A 14,506-nucleotide genomic window follows, 5' to 3' on the forward strand; every position below is an offset into this window, starting at 1 on the left:
CCTCTCCTCTATTTCTCCTTTTTCATTATCGTCTTCCCCTTCCTCTTCTTCAGCTTTGTCGTCGTCTGAATTTCCTTGTGCGTCATCGGTACATGTGAGGCTTACATAGTGTTCGCCATGATTTTCTGCATAGTGTCCAATATGCACTGTTCCTAGCGGTAAAACACCTATAGGCTGAAACGTATGCCGGGTACCGGTGCCGAGAGTTGAAGTCACGTGAATGTAAATTCCAATCAAATTGGCCGCAGCATACAGAGTGAGTTCGTCTCCGAAAGTACCGTCCTCCGCCATATACACCAAGTAATCCTTCCATGATTGAAAATGAGGAACTGTCTCCAGCAGGGGAAACCCGTCGCTGTCGAGCGGGTGGGCTTCAAGATATTCCACAATTTCCAAACGCAACATTTCAGAGGATCGACAAATTCCAAACGCCCTGAGTTAATCACATAGAGGCAAACTCGCAGTTGCAATTGCCCGGAGGATTGTAGGACACAATAAAGCCTTGTTCTTCAGTTAGGGCAGTATAGTAATCTCTTGTCATTTCAAAGGTAAAAGGCTTTCTGTGTTTTTTGGATTTTATCATTCGAGGGCCTGGCGAGCTTTTGCCTCTCCCTCTCCTCCGCTAGCGTCCGGCTTGTGACGTCATTCACCGATATCCACTTTTCCTGTCTTTCGTCATATGTTGGTGCGCTAAACGAGGCTTTATAACAATGCTTCCCACGATGTCGTTTTAGTATGGCCTCTATGACACAACGTTTCCTCGGGACACGCCGTTTGTTAGGAAGGCGTATGAACTTTTTTCACCGACTTAGTACAGGGTCGGAGGATGAAGTCTGCCCTTTGGTCTTTTCATGCGCACATTGCACCTCTTCGTTGCCGCCTTTGCTTGGTGACAAATTACCGACACGGATTTGCTTTGCTTCTTATAGTCCTCAGGCGTTGTCGAGAGTGTTTCTACATTCCTAAATCGTTCATTGATGAGTTCGAGCGTCGCGGGTCGTTTTAGGGCACTGCTTTGTCTTCCAAACCTATTGTTTAATAGGTTTCAAGATGGCCTTGTTAAGAAATTTAACGTTGCGTTTGCAGTGTTGGCTGATATAGTATACTCTGTGCACACTTTCTCGTCACACCAATATAGCTATTTCTGAGGTTTCGGACTAGTTTTCTAGCACCAGAACCTTTGGTGCGTTCGTATTCTGTAGCCACAACAGCATCAACATCAGCGGAACGATGATTTATGTATAATACCTCTATTCCATTTTATAATGAAACTGAAACATCTCTCCAATACCTGACGTAGGCAGCTTTCTCGGCATATGTACGCTCCTTCACTGGTGAGAGTGAATTTCCCTTGGCGATGTGTACCAGTGCCTTGTAGACACTATCTCGTATTGTCGAAGGCTGACGTTTTCCAGCAGAAACAAGATGGATAGCCAAAACTACAAAAAAACACTACCAGCGTCCACATCCACACACGCGCCGTCTTAAAAACATCCGAAAACCTCAGAGAAAAAGGCGGTGAAATGTGCTTATCGAAAGTGTCCTTTGTGCCCAGTCTAGACAAAAGTTACAAGGCGCCCATAGCCGGCTCCATAACACGCTATGCCACACGTCAATATGCATCCTACAGCTGAAATCGTCCCACCGCGAAGTTTTTCAAAACATTATGTTGCCAGCTTTTGGAAATTTTCTGTTCAGCAAGCCATCTGAGCCAATTAGAACCTTTTCAAAGATTAAGAGGCTGTCCGTCTAAGAAACGACCGGTCAATTTTCGGCTATCGAAATAATGGGTCAATTCATTCAAAATATGACAGAACTACCTCAATTATTTGTAAAAAAAAAAACATTTAATTCACTTTTTTCGATGCGTACTACAAAATTTGAGATTCAAAATCCGAGCCCTCGAATGATCGCTCAAAACAGGAGCAAAAATCGCCGTCTCCATAGATGAGTCTCACATTTGATTCGCGACATCAACAAAAAAAAAATATTTCAACTCAAAGACAAATGCCCAAAGAAGCCATCTGTGTGGAAAAATAATGAAAAGTAACAGAAAAGTTGAATATTCTCCCGCCTTAGTGATCGAAGTTCGAATCTCTGTCAAAAACATGTAACACATTTATAATCAAAATTCTGCAATACGTGAGAGGCACTCAGCATTCTCAAAACATAAGTAGTTTGTATTGACATTTTTGTCAAGAAACATTTTTGCCGTTGCGAATTTACTTCAAGAATAATTCCAAAATGTTTCCGGCTTTACCTCCAAATTCTTGTCATCTCGGACGGCCGCTGTCAATCTCAACCGATGTTTCAATTAGCGGCGCGAAAATCCCCACGATAACGTAGCTAAATACGCATCCAGGGCATTTTGAAGCGAGACATACCAGATATCTGTATTCGAAATCGTCGAAGTTTTCTTACTTGGTGACTTCTTTGCAGATTTGTGTTGCCATTGATTGAAATAGATCGCGTGACATTCGGCTGGTTATTTACAATTCTTGTGTTTCAACGCGCCACAATGAACTCTACACCCTACGAGCTCGAGTCGAACTAAATAGGTTTGATTATCACTATCCCTATTTCTTTGAAAAAAAAAAGGGTTTAACATAGTCTAACAGTTCTGTTGTACGCGGTTAACTTGGAATGTAGCCAATGTCACGCTTTTGCTATGTCGTTAGACCGCTGACAAGGGCGTTATTGCCGTTCGCAAGAAATAGCAGTGACATTCTTAGTTATGGCGAGCTGTTTTCTCAAGAATAGTCATTCTATTGACTGCGGCCCTTCGCGAGGACGGACAGAGTTGGTGAAGCTCGCCGATTGTAAAGATGACATCAGCGCTCATATGCGGAAATGTCATCTCTCCCGTACAAGTTTGTTCGAATACCAGGTTATATTGCAGCGAGCTGGGCTTGGACATCTTTCGCAAGACACAATCAGCAATTTCAGAGTGTGCCCCCGACATCGGCACGAGCTAGGGAAGTACTGGAGGTCTAAGAGAACGTTTCAACACCCCCTGCACTCTACTTACTCTAAACACGTGATAGGCCCTAACGTGATTGGGGAGAAAATGGCAGACAAAATCTTCGATGCAATTGGTACGCAACTGCCTATTGGATCCTGTAAGTATTTTGAATCAAGAAAAAAAAGAACAGGACAAACATTCCTGCAAACATTTAACCTACAGAAGATGAGCGCTCGAATGCCCCCCCCCCCCCGTCCCCCCACACACACTCTTAAAAAAACACATTCGACGTGGGCGCGCAATATAAAGACAATATGTGATCGCATGCTTGATATAATGTTTACAGATAACCTTGCTGTAGATAGAGTATGTTAATTCAGAGGGGCTCTGTGTGTGTGTGTGTGTGTGTGTGTGTGTGTGTGTGTGTGTGTGTGTGTGTGTGTGTGTGTGTGTGTGTGTGTGTGTGTGTGTGTGTTGGTGTGCGTGGGGTCTATATGTTTACAGATTTCCCGCTGAAAAGCTTTAGGAGCTACACGAGCCATATGAGACGCCGACACGCTGGCAAATAAAGCAGGCGCGGAAACACGCAACGACCAGTGGCCCAGGAGTGCCAGAAGAGAAGACGGTTCATCATCGAACGCGCCTCTCTATGGAGAAGGTAGACCATTTCCTGGAATTTATCAACAGACCCTACTTTTACCAGGATGTGTCATACGGAACACGTGTATTGAAATTGGACTCTGGTCAAAGTATCACCATACCTAACGTCGTACGAACTGTTACAGATCTACTATGATTAGCCAGTACCACCAATTCTGCCAGGAAGAGAAGTTCTCTCCGCTTAGTCGATCTACTCTCTTCAAGATTCTCGATGCTAGAGAGGCATTACAAAGAAAATCTCTTCAGGGACTAGACAATATCGCTACCGATGGTTCAGCTGGTTTTGAGACATTGCAGGGAATAGTAGACCAGCTTGGAGCGTCAGGTGCCAAGCTTTCGGGGTGCAGTGAGATGAAGAAAGAGCTGAACGCTAGCAGGCGCTATCTCAAAACCGAGTACCAGGCTCACTGTTCTGCCGAGCAGAGCGCATGCGCAGACCATTGTCGTGATTCCGCACTAAGCGACAAAGCCGATGATGAGTTAAGGGTTATGTGCGATCATGAACATAACGCAGTTTGTAAGCAATGTGAAGCAATGAAAGCTTGTATATCCGCTATAAAAGCTCGGATCAAGGATAGCAACCTTAAATTTTATTCAAGCGAGCAAAAGGACGATTTGCTTCATGACCACGCCGTTGCTAAATCTTGCATTCTGGATTGGAAAGCGCATATCCTCAGGGCAGTTAACCAATAGAGAGCCAATCAAGACCTTTTGAAAAGCATGGAAGTGGACAAGGAGGCCTTATAGTCATGGACTGGGCCATGAAATTTAACCCAAAGAAGTTTCGCGAAAAGCAGTCCGAGTGGTTTGGCAAAAGAGGAATTAGCTGGCACATCTCAAGCGTGATAATCAAGACGACGCAGGAAATCAATGTGACAACCTACGCACACCTGCTCTTGCACTCAGGATTAATTTTCCGTCTTATCAATCGTGGAAAACATCATAGAAAGAGTAAAAGAAAGTAACACATCCTTGAGAACCGTGTACTTCCGCTCAGATGAAGCTGGCTGCTACCATAACAACAACTTGGTGGCAGCCTTGAGTGATCTCGAAAAGCGCACTGGAGTCTGTGTAAGACGACTAGACCATTCGGAGCCACAGCACGGTAAAGATATTTGTGACAGGATTTTGTGCCCGATGAAGGCTGCCTTAAAGACCTACTGTAACGAAGGACACGATGTGGCAAACGCCAATGATATGCATACAGCGCTGTCGGAAAGGCCCGTCAAAGACACAACTGCTGCTGTTTGTCAAATGGATGAAAGAAGAAAATCTATTGATGTAAAGAAGATCACGGGCTTCATCAAGTATAATAACTTTGCCCACGAGGAAGAAGGATTGCGCATGTGGCGCTGCTATGTAATAGGCCCTAGGAAACTGTTGCCATACAAGCGACTCCTTATAAAAGGCCAGGAGAACACTGAGCTCAACTGCCTAAAACCGTTCTTTGACATTAAAGAGTCGCGGCTCCACGCAAAGAACAGCCTTTATTTGCATGTCCAGAGCCAGGATGCCGGGAGACGTTCGTGCTGTTCGCTGACCTGGAATTGCACCTCGATGTAGGGACCCACACTGCTGAGACGACATCAACCACGTATGACGTCATTCGAAAAAAAAATGGGCGAATAGATGTCTAACAGTCCACCGGCGCAGGAACAGCAGCCCAACCTTTCACAGGTACAACGGGCGAGCCTGAAGGATGGGCGCTACACGAGGGACGGGGCGGGAGCGCACCATTTCCACCTGTTGTAAAAGAATTTCTTATAAGAAAGTTCGAACTGGGAGAAAAAACCGGAAGAAAGAGCAACCCTGAGCAAGTGGCTAAAGAAATGCGGTGCTTGAAATCAACAAACGGTACACGGCAGTTTACGCGCAAACAATGGCTCACCAAGCAACAAATTCAGGGTTTTTTCTCACGTCTCGATTGAAGAGGATGATTGAAGAGGATGATATATATATATATATATAGCGGTTTCGGTTCGAAATTTACAAGGCGAGCAGTAGTGACACAATAGAATACCTGTAGTCAAGCTCGATTCTTTACATTTATCTGATTTTCATCCTTACTTTCGGTTTTATTCAACTCTTTATTGGATTTTCTCTGCTTCAATGCAGGCAGTTGTTGAATGAGAACATTTTGCGATGTAGGAAAACACAAAATGTAAACAACCAGCCGAATGTCACGCGATCTATTTCAATGGCAACACAAATCTTCAAAGAAGTCACCAAGTACGATAACTTTGAAGATCGAGTACAGATATTTGGTACGAATCCCATGTCTTGCTTCAAATGGCCTTAGATGCTTGTTTAGTTCAAGTTATTGTGGGAATTTTTGCGCCGCTATTTGAAACATATCGTTTGGGATTGACAGCGGCCGTCCAAGATTTGGAGGTAAAACCTGTAACCTTTTGGAATGATTCTTGGAGTAAATTCGCAACGGCAAAAATGTTTCTTGACAAAAATGTCAAGACAAACTACTTATGTTTTGAGACGTGCCTCTCACGTATTGCAAAATTTTGATAATAAATGTGTTACATGGTTTTGACAGAGATTCGAACTTCGATCACTAAGGCGTGAGAATATTCAAATTTTCTGTTAATTTTCATTATTTTTTTTTCACCTAGATGGCTTCTTTGGGCATTTGTCTTTGTGTTGAAATATATTTTTTATTCGTTGATGTTGTGAATCATCTATGGAGACGGCGGTTTTTGCTCCTGTTTTGAGGGCTCATTCGAGGGCGTGGATTTTGAATCTCAAATTTTGTAGTACGCATCGAAAAAAAGTGAATTAAATGTTTTTTTCACAAATAATTGAGGTAGTTCTGTCATATTTTGAATGAATTGACCCATTATTTCGATAGCCGAAAATTGACCGGTCGTTTCTTAGACGGACAGCCTCTTAAATGTTTTTTTTATCTCGTGCTCTCCTAGTAGTGCACTCATCTGGCTTCAGGCGTCTAGACAAAAAACAGACTGTACTAGACGACCTCTCGGTCTAAATGCTCGCAATACGTCGTCGTCGTCACATTACGTGATCATTTTGTTGACACCCCTGGATACTACCAATTGGCTGTCATACGATGTTTTTTTCATGAGATATAGGTATGTTTTATTTGATGATCTCATCGATGAAGTCACACATTACGTGACCACCTCGTTGCACCCCTACTTGACACCTTCATGATACCTACCAAGTTTGGTCGTCATACAATGTATCTTTCATGAGATACGGATGTTTTTTGTTGTTGACGTCATCGATGACGTCACACATCACGTGACCATCTCGTTGCACCCCCTTACCTAAATGATATCTATCAAGTTTGGTTGTCATACGTGCTTCTTTCATGGGATATGGATATTTTTGTTTTTGGTGGCGTCATTGATTACGTCACATCACGTTACCATCTGGTTGCAACCTCCTTGACACCTACAGGACACCTATCAAGTTTGGTTGTCGTACGATGTTTCTTTCATGAAATGTCAGACAGTTTATTACAAATCTGGCCTACCTTATAGCAAATTAGCCGTTATAGCAAATGTGGCCTCTTTTGGTTGTTTTGCTTTGTTGTCATACGTGCTTCTTTCATGGGATATTGATATTCTTGTTTTTTTTATGACGTCATCGATGACGTTACACATCACGTGACCATCTCGTTTCACCCCACTTGATACCTACATGACACCTAGTCAAGTTTGGTTGTCATACGTGCTTCTTTTATGGGATATGGATATTTTTGTTTTTGGTGACGTCATTGATTACGTCACATCACATGACCATCTAGTTGCACCCCCTTGACGTTGTAGTACGATGTTTATTTCATGAGACATCAGAAAGTTTATTACAAATGTGGCCTTCCTTATAACAAATGTGGCAGGTTATTATATATGTGGCCTCAACATAGCCTGTGTACCAGAGTCTCTGGACTTCTTTCGTCCAGTGACGCACAGCCAAAATGTCGTGACGGTCGAAGCGAAGAGGCTCTGGGCGGGCGAGTAGCTTTTTTCAGTCCCAGAAATACAGATTTTCTATTCTACAGCTGTTTGTTGAACGAGATTGTCATAGTAACGCGGAACCATATTTGGTCAATATCCCCATATTTTGGATTATATCCAAGTGATGAATTTTTACGCGCGCTCATTGGTCAATAAGGGTCACGTGCACAATTTTCCAGGACAGATATCAGTCGATAACGTCCAGCCAAAGTGATATCTGTCCTGTGACTTTTTTTTCTCAGTCAGAACTCGTTTTTCAAGCCCCAAAAATAATGGAAAACATCACATCCACCATTTCTACCATTTGCCACATAGCCCTATGCCTTGACCGTGGTACTTGCAGTGTTGACTGTCTGCTATGTATGATGGACCACCCCACCCCCTAACTTTTTACCATATCCACCATTTGTCACAAAGCCCTATCCCTTGAACGTGGTACTTGCTGTGTTGACTGTCTGCTATATGTATGGTGGACCACCCCTCCCTCTTACTGTTGCTATAGCTTTGTCCCTTAGCCCAGATACTTGCAGTGCTAAATGACTGTTATGTATTGATCTCCGTGCTATCAGATACTTGCAGTGCTCGAAAAACTGTAATGTTATTGATTTATAGCACCACCCCCCCCCCCTGAAAGCCACATCCTACTGCATTATATTACCATTTGGCCATTTGCCACTAGCGCTTGACAAATGGCCACTCAAATGACAAATGGCCAATGTGAGACAGTGTTGGACAGTATTGCTCTACAGCCTCCGTATCATCTCCGTCACCATTCTCATTTCCCTCCTCATCGCTTTCTAACCTAAAAGAACAGTTGTGTTAACAAGTGATAGATATCGGGGGGCGGATTCAGGGGGGCAGGGGGGGGAGATTGGATGGATATCCACCCTCCTTTTGAGTAAAAAATTGAAAAAGTTGGTTGAAGAAAATAAATGTCTGAGCAACGGGAGGTACTGTCTATGTGCCTTTGGTTGCTTGACTTTGCTGTCGCGACAAATCCAATTCAGCATGAAGTAGGTAGGTCTATGTGACCTACCAAGAACCACTGGACCAGTTATCGACCCCCCATTTTGAAATTCTGGATCCGCCCCTGCCACCAGATGCTTTCAATTCACCACGTTATTAACCTACGGTGTCCCCTAGCTTTTGGTTGCCATCGTAAAATTTAGTCTCTCTGGATGCAAAAAAAGCCTCGTTCAACTAAATTAAGAATACCTGTTTTAAGTCAGGATGATATACCAAAAACTGTTAGCCGACTTGGCCAAATATTCGTCTTTATTTCAACTTCTTCAGGGCAGAAAACAGTTTTGGTATATCATATTCTTCGGATATTATTATATTCGGGGGAAGGATTACCTTGCGATTTGCCGGGCTCGATAACCTAAAAAAGGCAAAAAGATCATGTTAAGCCCCGCGCAGTATTAGCTGCCAGCATTAGCTGGTGTGTTCTTGTTCCCTAGCCGTAGCAGGCCTCTAACTATTGGGGGGGGGGGGGGGGGGGCACGACATAGAAACATTAAGAAAACAATGGGGGCACAGCCACGCCCCTACTGGTCACAATATTGGGGTGGGATGTGCCCCCAGTGCCCCAGCCCCTGCTACGGCCCTGTGTTCGTCTGACAACTTGCTGGACCTGCAACACTGACTGTTTGCTCATCAGGCCCAATTTGCAACATGTAACTTTCATGTATAACTCTAAATAACTGGGGATACAGTAGCGGATCAAGGGGGAGGGTTTAGGGGGTTTAACCCCCCCCCCCCCTTGGGCTGCCAAAAAGCCATATGAAACAAAAAATAATAACCCCTTTTCCTTTAGTCATTGAGCCAACCCCCCCCCCCTCAGCGGAAATCTAGATCCGCCCCTGGGTTATTAGGCAGAAAAAGAGCCAACAGGTCCATCTGGCGCCTTGGCTAAAAAGCCAGACCTTTACTACTGCAAGATGTCACAAGCTAGCTGTGTCTTGCTTACAATTGTCTGAGTAGACCGTATTTCCGCTTTTGAACTCAAATAAAGACTTTCCTTTAAGTACAATCCTTTTTTATAAGAATGTCTTATTATCCGTTGAGGCTGGGCCTTAAGACTGAAAATGTTCTTAAGAATGTAATGAGGTTTTAGTTTATATACCATAAATATAATTACAAATGAATTATCATGAACTATATCGTTATTATGATTTTAAAACGCATCAGACTATCAAAGCAATTTTGGCAATTTTTCAATGAATTATCATGAACTATATCGTTATTATGATTTTAAAACGCATCAGACTATCAAAGCACTTTTGGCCGCTTTACGCCTTGGCATGTCCTAATTCATGTTCTTAAAATTTGTTGAAATCTGAGGCTGGACGTTCATATAGAAAAGGGTTTTTTATATAAAAAGAGTGTATCTTAGAATTTGGTGAAATCTGAGGCTGGAAGTTTTTTTTAGAAAAGGTTTTTATAAAAAAGATTATCATACTCCGTTTACTTATATGCTTGTGATAATGATGACTCGCTCAAGGTTTTCTTTACGTGTTAAACTACTTTACCTTGAGTTTTCATTTGACTTGGTTGTTGAGTAGTCACTCGTTAGATTACCACTGACCCATAGTAGGATAAAACGAATGGAATTATAGAAAACAATAATTTTTGTTGTGCAAACCCAATACCATTCCTTTCCTCCCCTCAAAGAGAAATAAAATTCCAGGAGGTGTGTGTGTGTAAGTGGAGAGGGACAATCTACATTCAGTTGATCATGATATCAATTTGGTTTTGCATGTTCAAAACATCAGCAACAACAAAAATATAGCTTAACCTATATAAAAAATGAAATGCTTCAAAATAGACGTATAAAAAAAACATAACATGAGATATAGACAAAAAAGCTTGGCATACCTCACTATCACTGAATGAACTCCCTGTCCCGAAACGTTTGGTCCTAAGGCAATTTTAATGCAAATGTTAACATCACTTATAATGGGGACAGGAGTTTTGATCAATGTGAACAGATAAGATGATCAGATGGTGTGCTTAGATCAGATGATAGATGGATTACCAAATCTATTTTACTTTTTTTAATAACCTTTTTCTAGGCGGTTGAAAATCATCACCGTCGGAATCATCTTCATTATGTTCGCTGTAAAACAAAACTCTACTATAAGGCGGGTATCAAGATTTGACTCACAGACGGCTAGTTCGGTTCACGTACCTGGTTAACAATCTATTTTGATAGCATTCACGCCCCTGTTCATAAATCAATACATCTTTACAGTTGTTAAGTTTTAAACACATACATTAGGCATTACTATGTCTTCACCATTTAACAAGTGACAATAAATCATGTAGATACCATGCACTACTGAGTTATTTAGGTGGTTTTATGAATTTTAATTTTTTTAGGCGTTGGATTTCGCATCAACAGAGCGGCTTCCTTGGAGTTAAGATGTCGTGGAATTTTATCATCGTCGTATCTTTACCTGAAAGTCAGCCTTCTAGGCCACCCGACCTGATCTATGGGTACCAACCCTTCCTCCTTCACCACCCCCACCAAAGTTTTTCTTACGCGCTTATCTTCCATGACACGATTTAGACTTAGAACAATGTACTTTGAAGTTGACACAAACTTCAGAACAACTCCATCATCCTCCTGTGTGTGAAGAGAAAAGCGGTAGTAGTTCAGCCTTGTCAGAAACATTCAGAGGAGGTGGCTAAATTGAAAAAGTAGGAGGCCAGCCCTGAAGAGGCTCGCGGGGGTGGGTACGGGAGGGGGCCCTTTGGGGGGGGGGGCGTCAGGGGGAAATTTTAAAATCTAGACCTTTAAACTTGGCTTTTGGTGCATTTTTGTGCAATAGTTATTGACATTTTATAACCAAAATTTACCACTGATTGATGCACAAATAAGGTATAAAACATCAATTCTTTATCAAGTTCATAGGAAAAATTGAGCAATAATGGTCCATTTGTCTTTAAATCCTGAGGTAAAAGATTTTCCAATTTACCAAATGCATTAAAAGTCACTGTTTGAAATGCTTACAAAGGGCCTGCAACTTGTATGTTGATGTTGCTCTTGCAGTAGAATTTGGATCTGCAATTCTTTTTATCTACTATTTCTTCCTCTGCTCCATCCACTTAATTCACCAATCAATATTCAGTCCTTTCTTTACTATCTGGTCTTTATACCACTTGAAATACAGAAACCTTGAAGCAAACAATTCATTTAATAACCTTTCACTCCTACATGATCAGAGTCTTTGATGTGATTTTGTCTCACCAACACTGTCACATCTATGAAACAAGTCTCAAACAAGTGAAGGTGACAATCACCTGGCACAGGCCCTTTTATAGCGCGGTTTCGTTACCGTGAAATCCGCTCAAAAACGTAGAACGGAGAACCTCTCCGTAGAAACCTTACTCAAAGTTCGGCGTTCGCATGTTCCAAAACGTACAAAAGCCTCCCAAAAAACAGTACAACTAGCGAGCATGTGCGGGATTACGAGGCGAGGCGAATATCAGAAATGTCCGTGGGTCGTTTTATCAAAAGTCCCGGTAATTACCGGGCCCGTTAGGTTACCGGGAGAGTTTACGGGAAACTTTATCGGGCGAGGAGGAGCGTTTCTCAAAGCTAGCGGTGTAGCGCCCCGGTTGTTTACGGGTTCCCGATAAGCAAATTATACTTTTCAAAAGTTTAGAATAGATTGGCTAAATAATTATTGAATTTCGATAATAAGACTAGATTTGTCGATGTCTGTAGATAACTGGCTCCCTAAACAATCCTGTAGCATCGGCACTTTTCGAAAAAAGACAAAGGAAGAGGTATAATTTTGTAAAAATTCCAATAACTTGTAAAAGATGTTTACATTTTTGGGGGCGCACGGTGACAGCTAAATGTCAAACCATTTGACAGAGATGAAACCTGATTGGCTGGTAGGGAATCCCACAAAATGATGTTAGCCGTGATTGGCCCACTTCTTACCGGGCAGTGGAATGGTTTCCTCTGTGATGAAAACTTACTACAACTCGACACGACTTGAAAATGAAGCGATTTAATCGGCAAAAAAGCACCAAATTGAATATTTCAACTTGGCTAATTCAAGAAGAAGAATTGATCTATAATATAGCCGAAAATATTAGGGGGAAACATCGTTTTCAGGTATCATTTTTCGCATTGAAAGTGATTCCCGGTAAGTCACCGGGATTTTTTCCCGGCTTGAACATAGCGGGGGTTTGTAGAAACACCCGTAAAGTCTATCGGGGACTTACCGGGTGACTTTCCAGGTTTCCGAGTTTATCGGGCGCTTTGAGAAACGAACCCCAGAGCACATAGTTAAGTAAGTATATATTTTGCGATTGTCCCTAAGTTATCATCCCTCAGAAACAAAGAAAATGTAATAAAGGCAAGACATTACGAAATCAAAGTATCACTTACCTTTTTGTTTAGTGAAGAAGTGCGTAATCCTGCGTTTTCGTCCGGAGATGTTTAAGTTTGTGGGAAACTTCCAGACTTTGTTCGTAAACAACGATGTCACACATACATCAGAGAAAAGAAAAAAAGACAGTTTTCAGATTACGGAAGCTATCAGAAAACTGACAGAGGTTTAATAAAAGAAACGGCAAGTAGCGTCTGGAATCATGCTTTTATTTTTGAAATTTTGAGCAAAAGTACCCGGCCGAGAAATGAGAGTAGCCGGCGATTCTGGCCGCCTGCCGGCCTGTTTTGACAAGGCTGTAGTTGTACGTGATTCGATTTGCCATGAGTTTGATAATTTTCATATATACCATGTACCTACAAAAATGTTACTGGATGATGGTCTGGATGAAACACCGCCGTGGAGAGTCCCGTCGCGCTGTCTGCCTTGCTTCAACTGTCTTGCTCAGACTATTTAGGGCGGCCTGTTGTTCAGCCAGAAGCTTCTGTTGTTGGTGGAGGCTCTCCGTTAGTAGCTTTTGGCCTGCGACTAGCTGTTATAGCTTTGCCTAGGGTGGTCACTTGGAAGCTGGTGAACTCCCCATCAGTGGTGGCCTCCCTCACCATCGCTGCCCCCCTGGGGCGCTCTTCTTCAGTACTACGCCGGGCCTCTTTACGAAGATCCTGGAACGATCTGGTCGGGTGCTCCCGCACGTAGCGCCGGAGGTCACGCATCAGCTGTGGGTCTCTAAGGTTTCCCACAAAGTGGTCTCTCAGTACATGGTCAGGCTGCTGCACAGCATCAGGATGAGTGGAGACCAGCTGGTCCATGGTTGTCATCAGTGCATGGGCATAGTCCCGGATGCTCTCTCTCCGATTGTCATGAAACAGAATTACGAGGCTTTGCCAACTCGATCTCTCTCTAAAAAATGCTTGCATTATAGGCTTTCTTGGCTTTTAATCATATCAATATGAAACCCTTCTCCGGTAGTACCCCTTTTTGGCTAAGGATTGTGAATGGTGTTTTGGTGCTTTAATTGGAATTTCCAGTGAGATATAAATGTTTATATTTCTCTATATACCTTATTGAGTGTGCCAGTTATGTTTCGTCTTAATAGAGCTTTCAAGTCTCCACACCAGGAACTTGGATTCCGGATATAGGTGAACGGGGTTGGTTGTGTTATGGATTAAGGAATTAAAATCTTCCAGAAGAAATTAAAAATTCAACACTACTTCGAAGGCATTTGGTATGATGACAAAAGGTAACAACTTCTCCTAAGGGAAGGATACAATATGGGCTGCTCTCAGACCCTCTTTGCACTTCGGGAAAAAAAAGAAGTGGCAATGATATTTGCAGCGCCTTGCAATATCTGAGAAATGATAAATGTACATTAGTGACATTCGTTATTTGATCCCGCGAGTATCCAGTAGCTAACTACTTACAAGCTCCTCTGCTAGCTTTGAAAGCAAGAGCTCCATAAATTCAAGTGGGTCATTCCACTGGCC

Source organism: Nematostella vectensis, chromosome 8 (genome assembly GCF_932526225.1).
Source record: "Nematostella vectensis chromosome 8, jaNemVect1.1, whole genome shotgun sequence".
Taxonomy (NCBI): Eukaryota; Metazoa; Cnidaria; class Anthozoa; order Actiniaria; family Edwardsiidae; genus Nematostella; species Nematostella vectensis.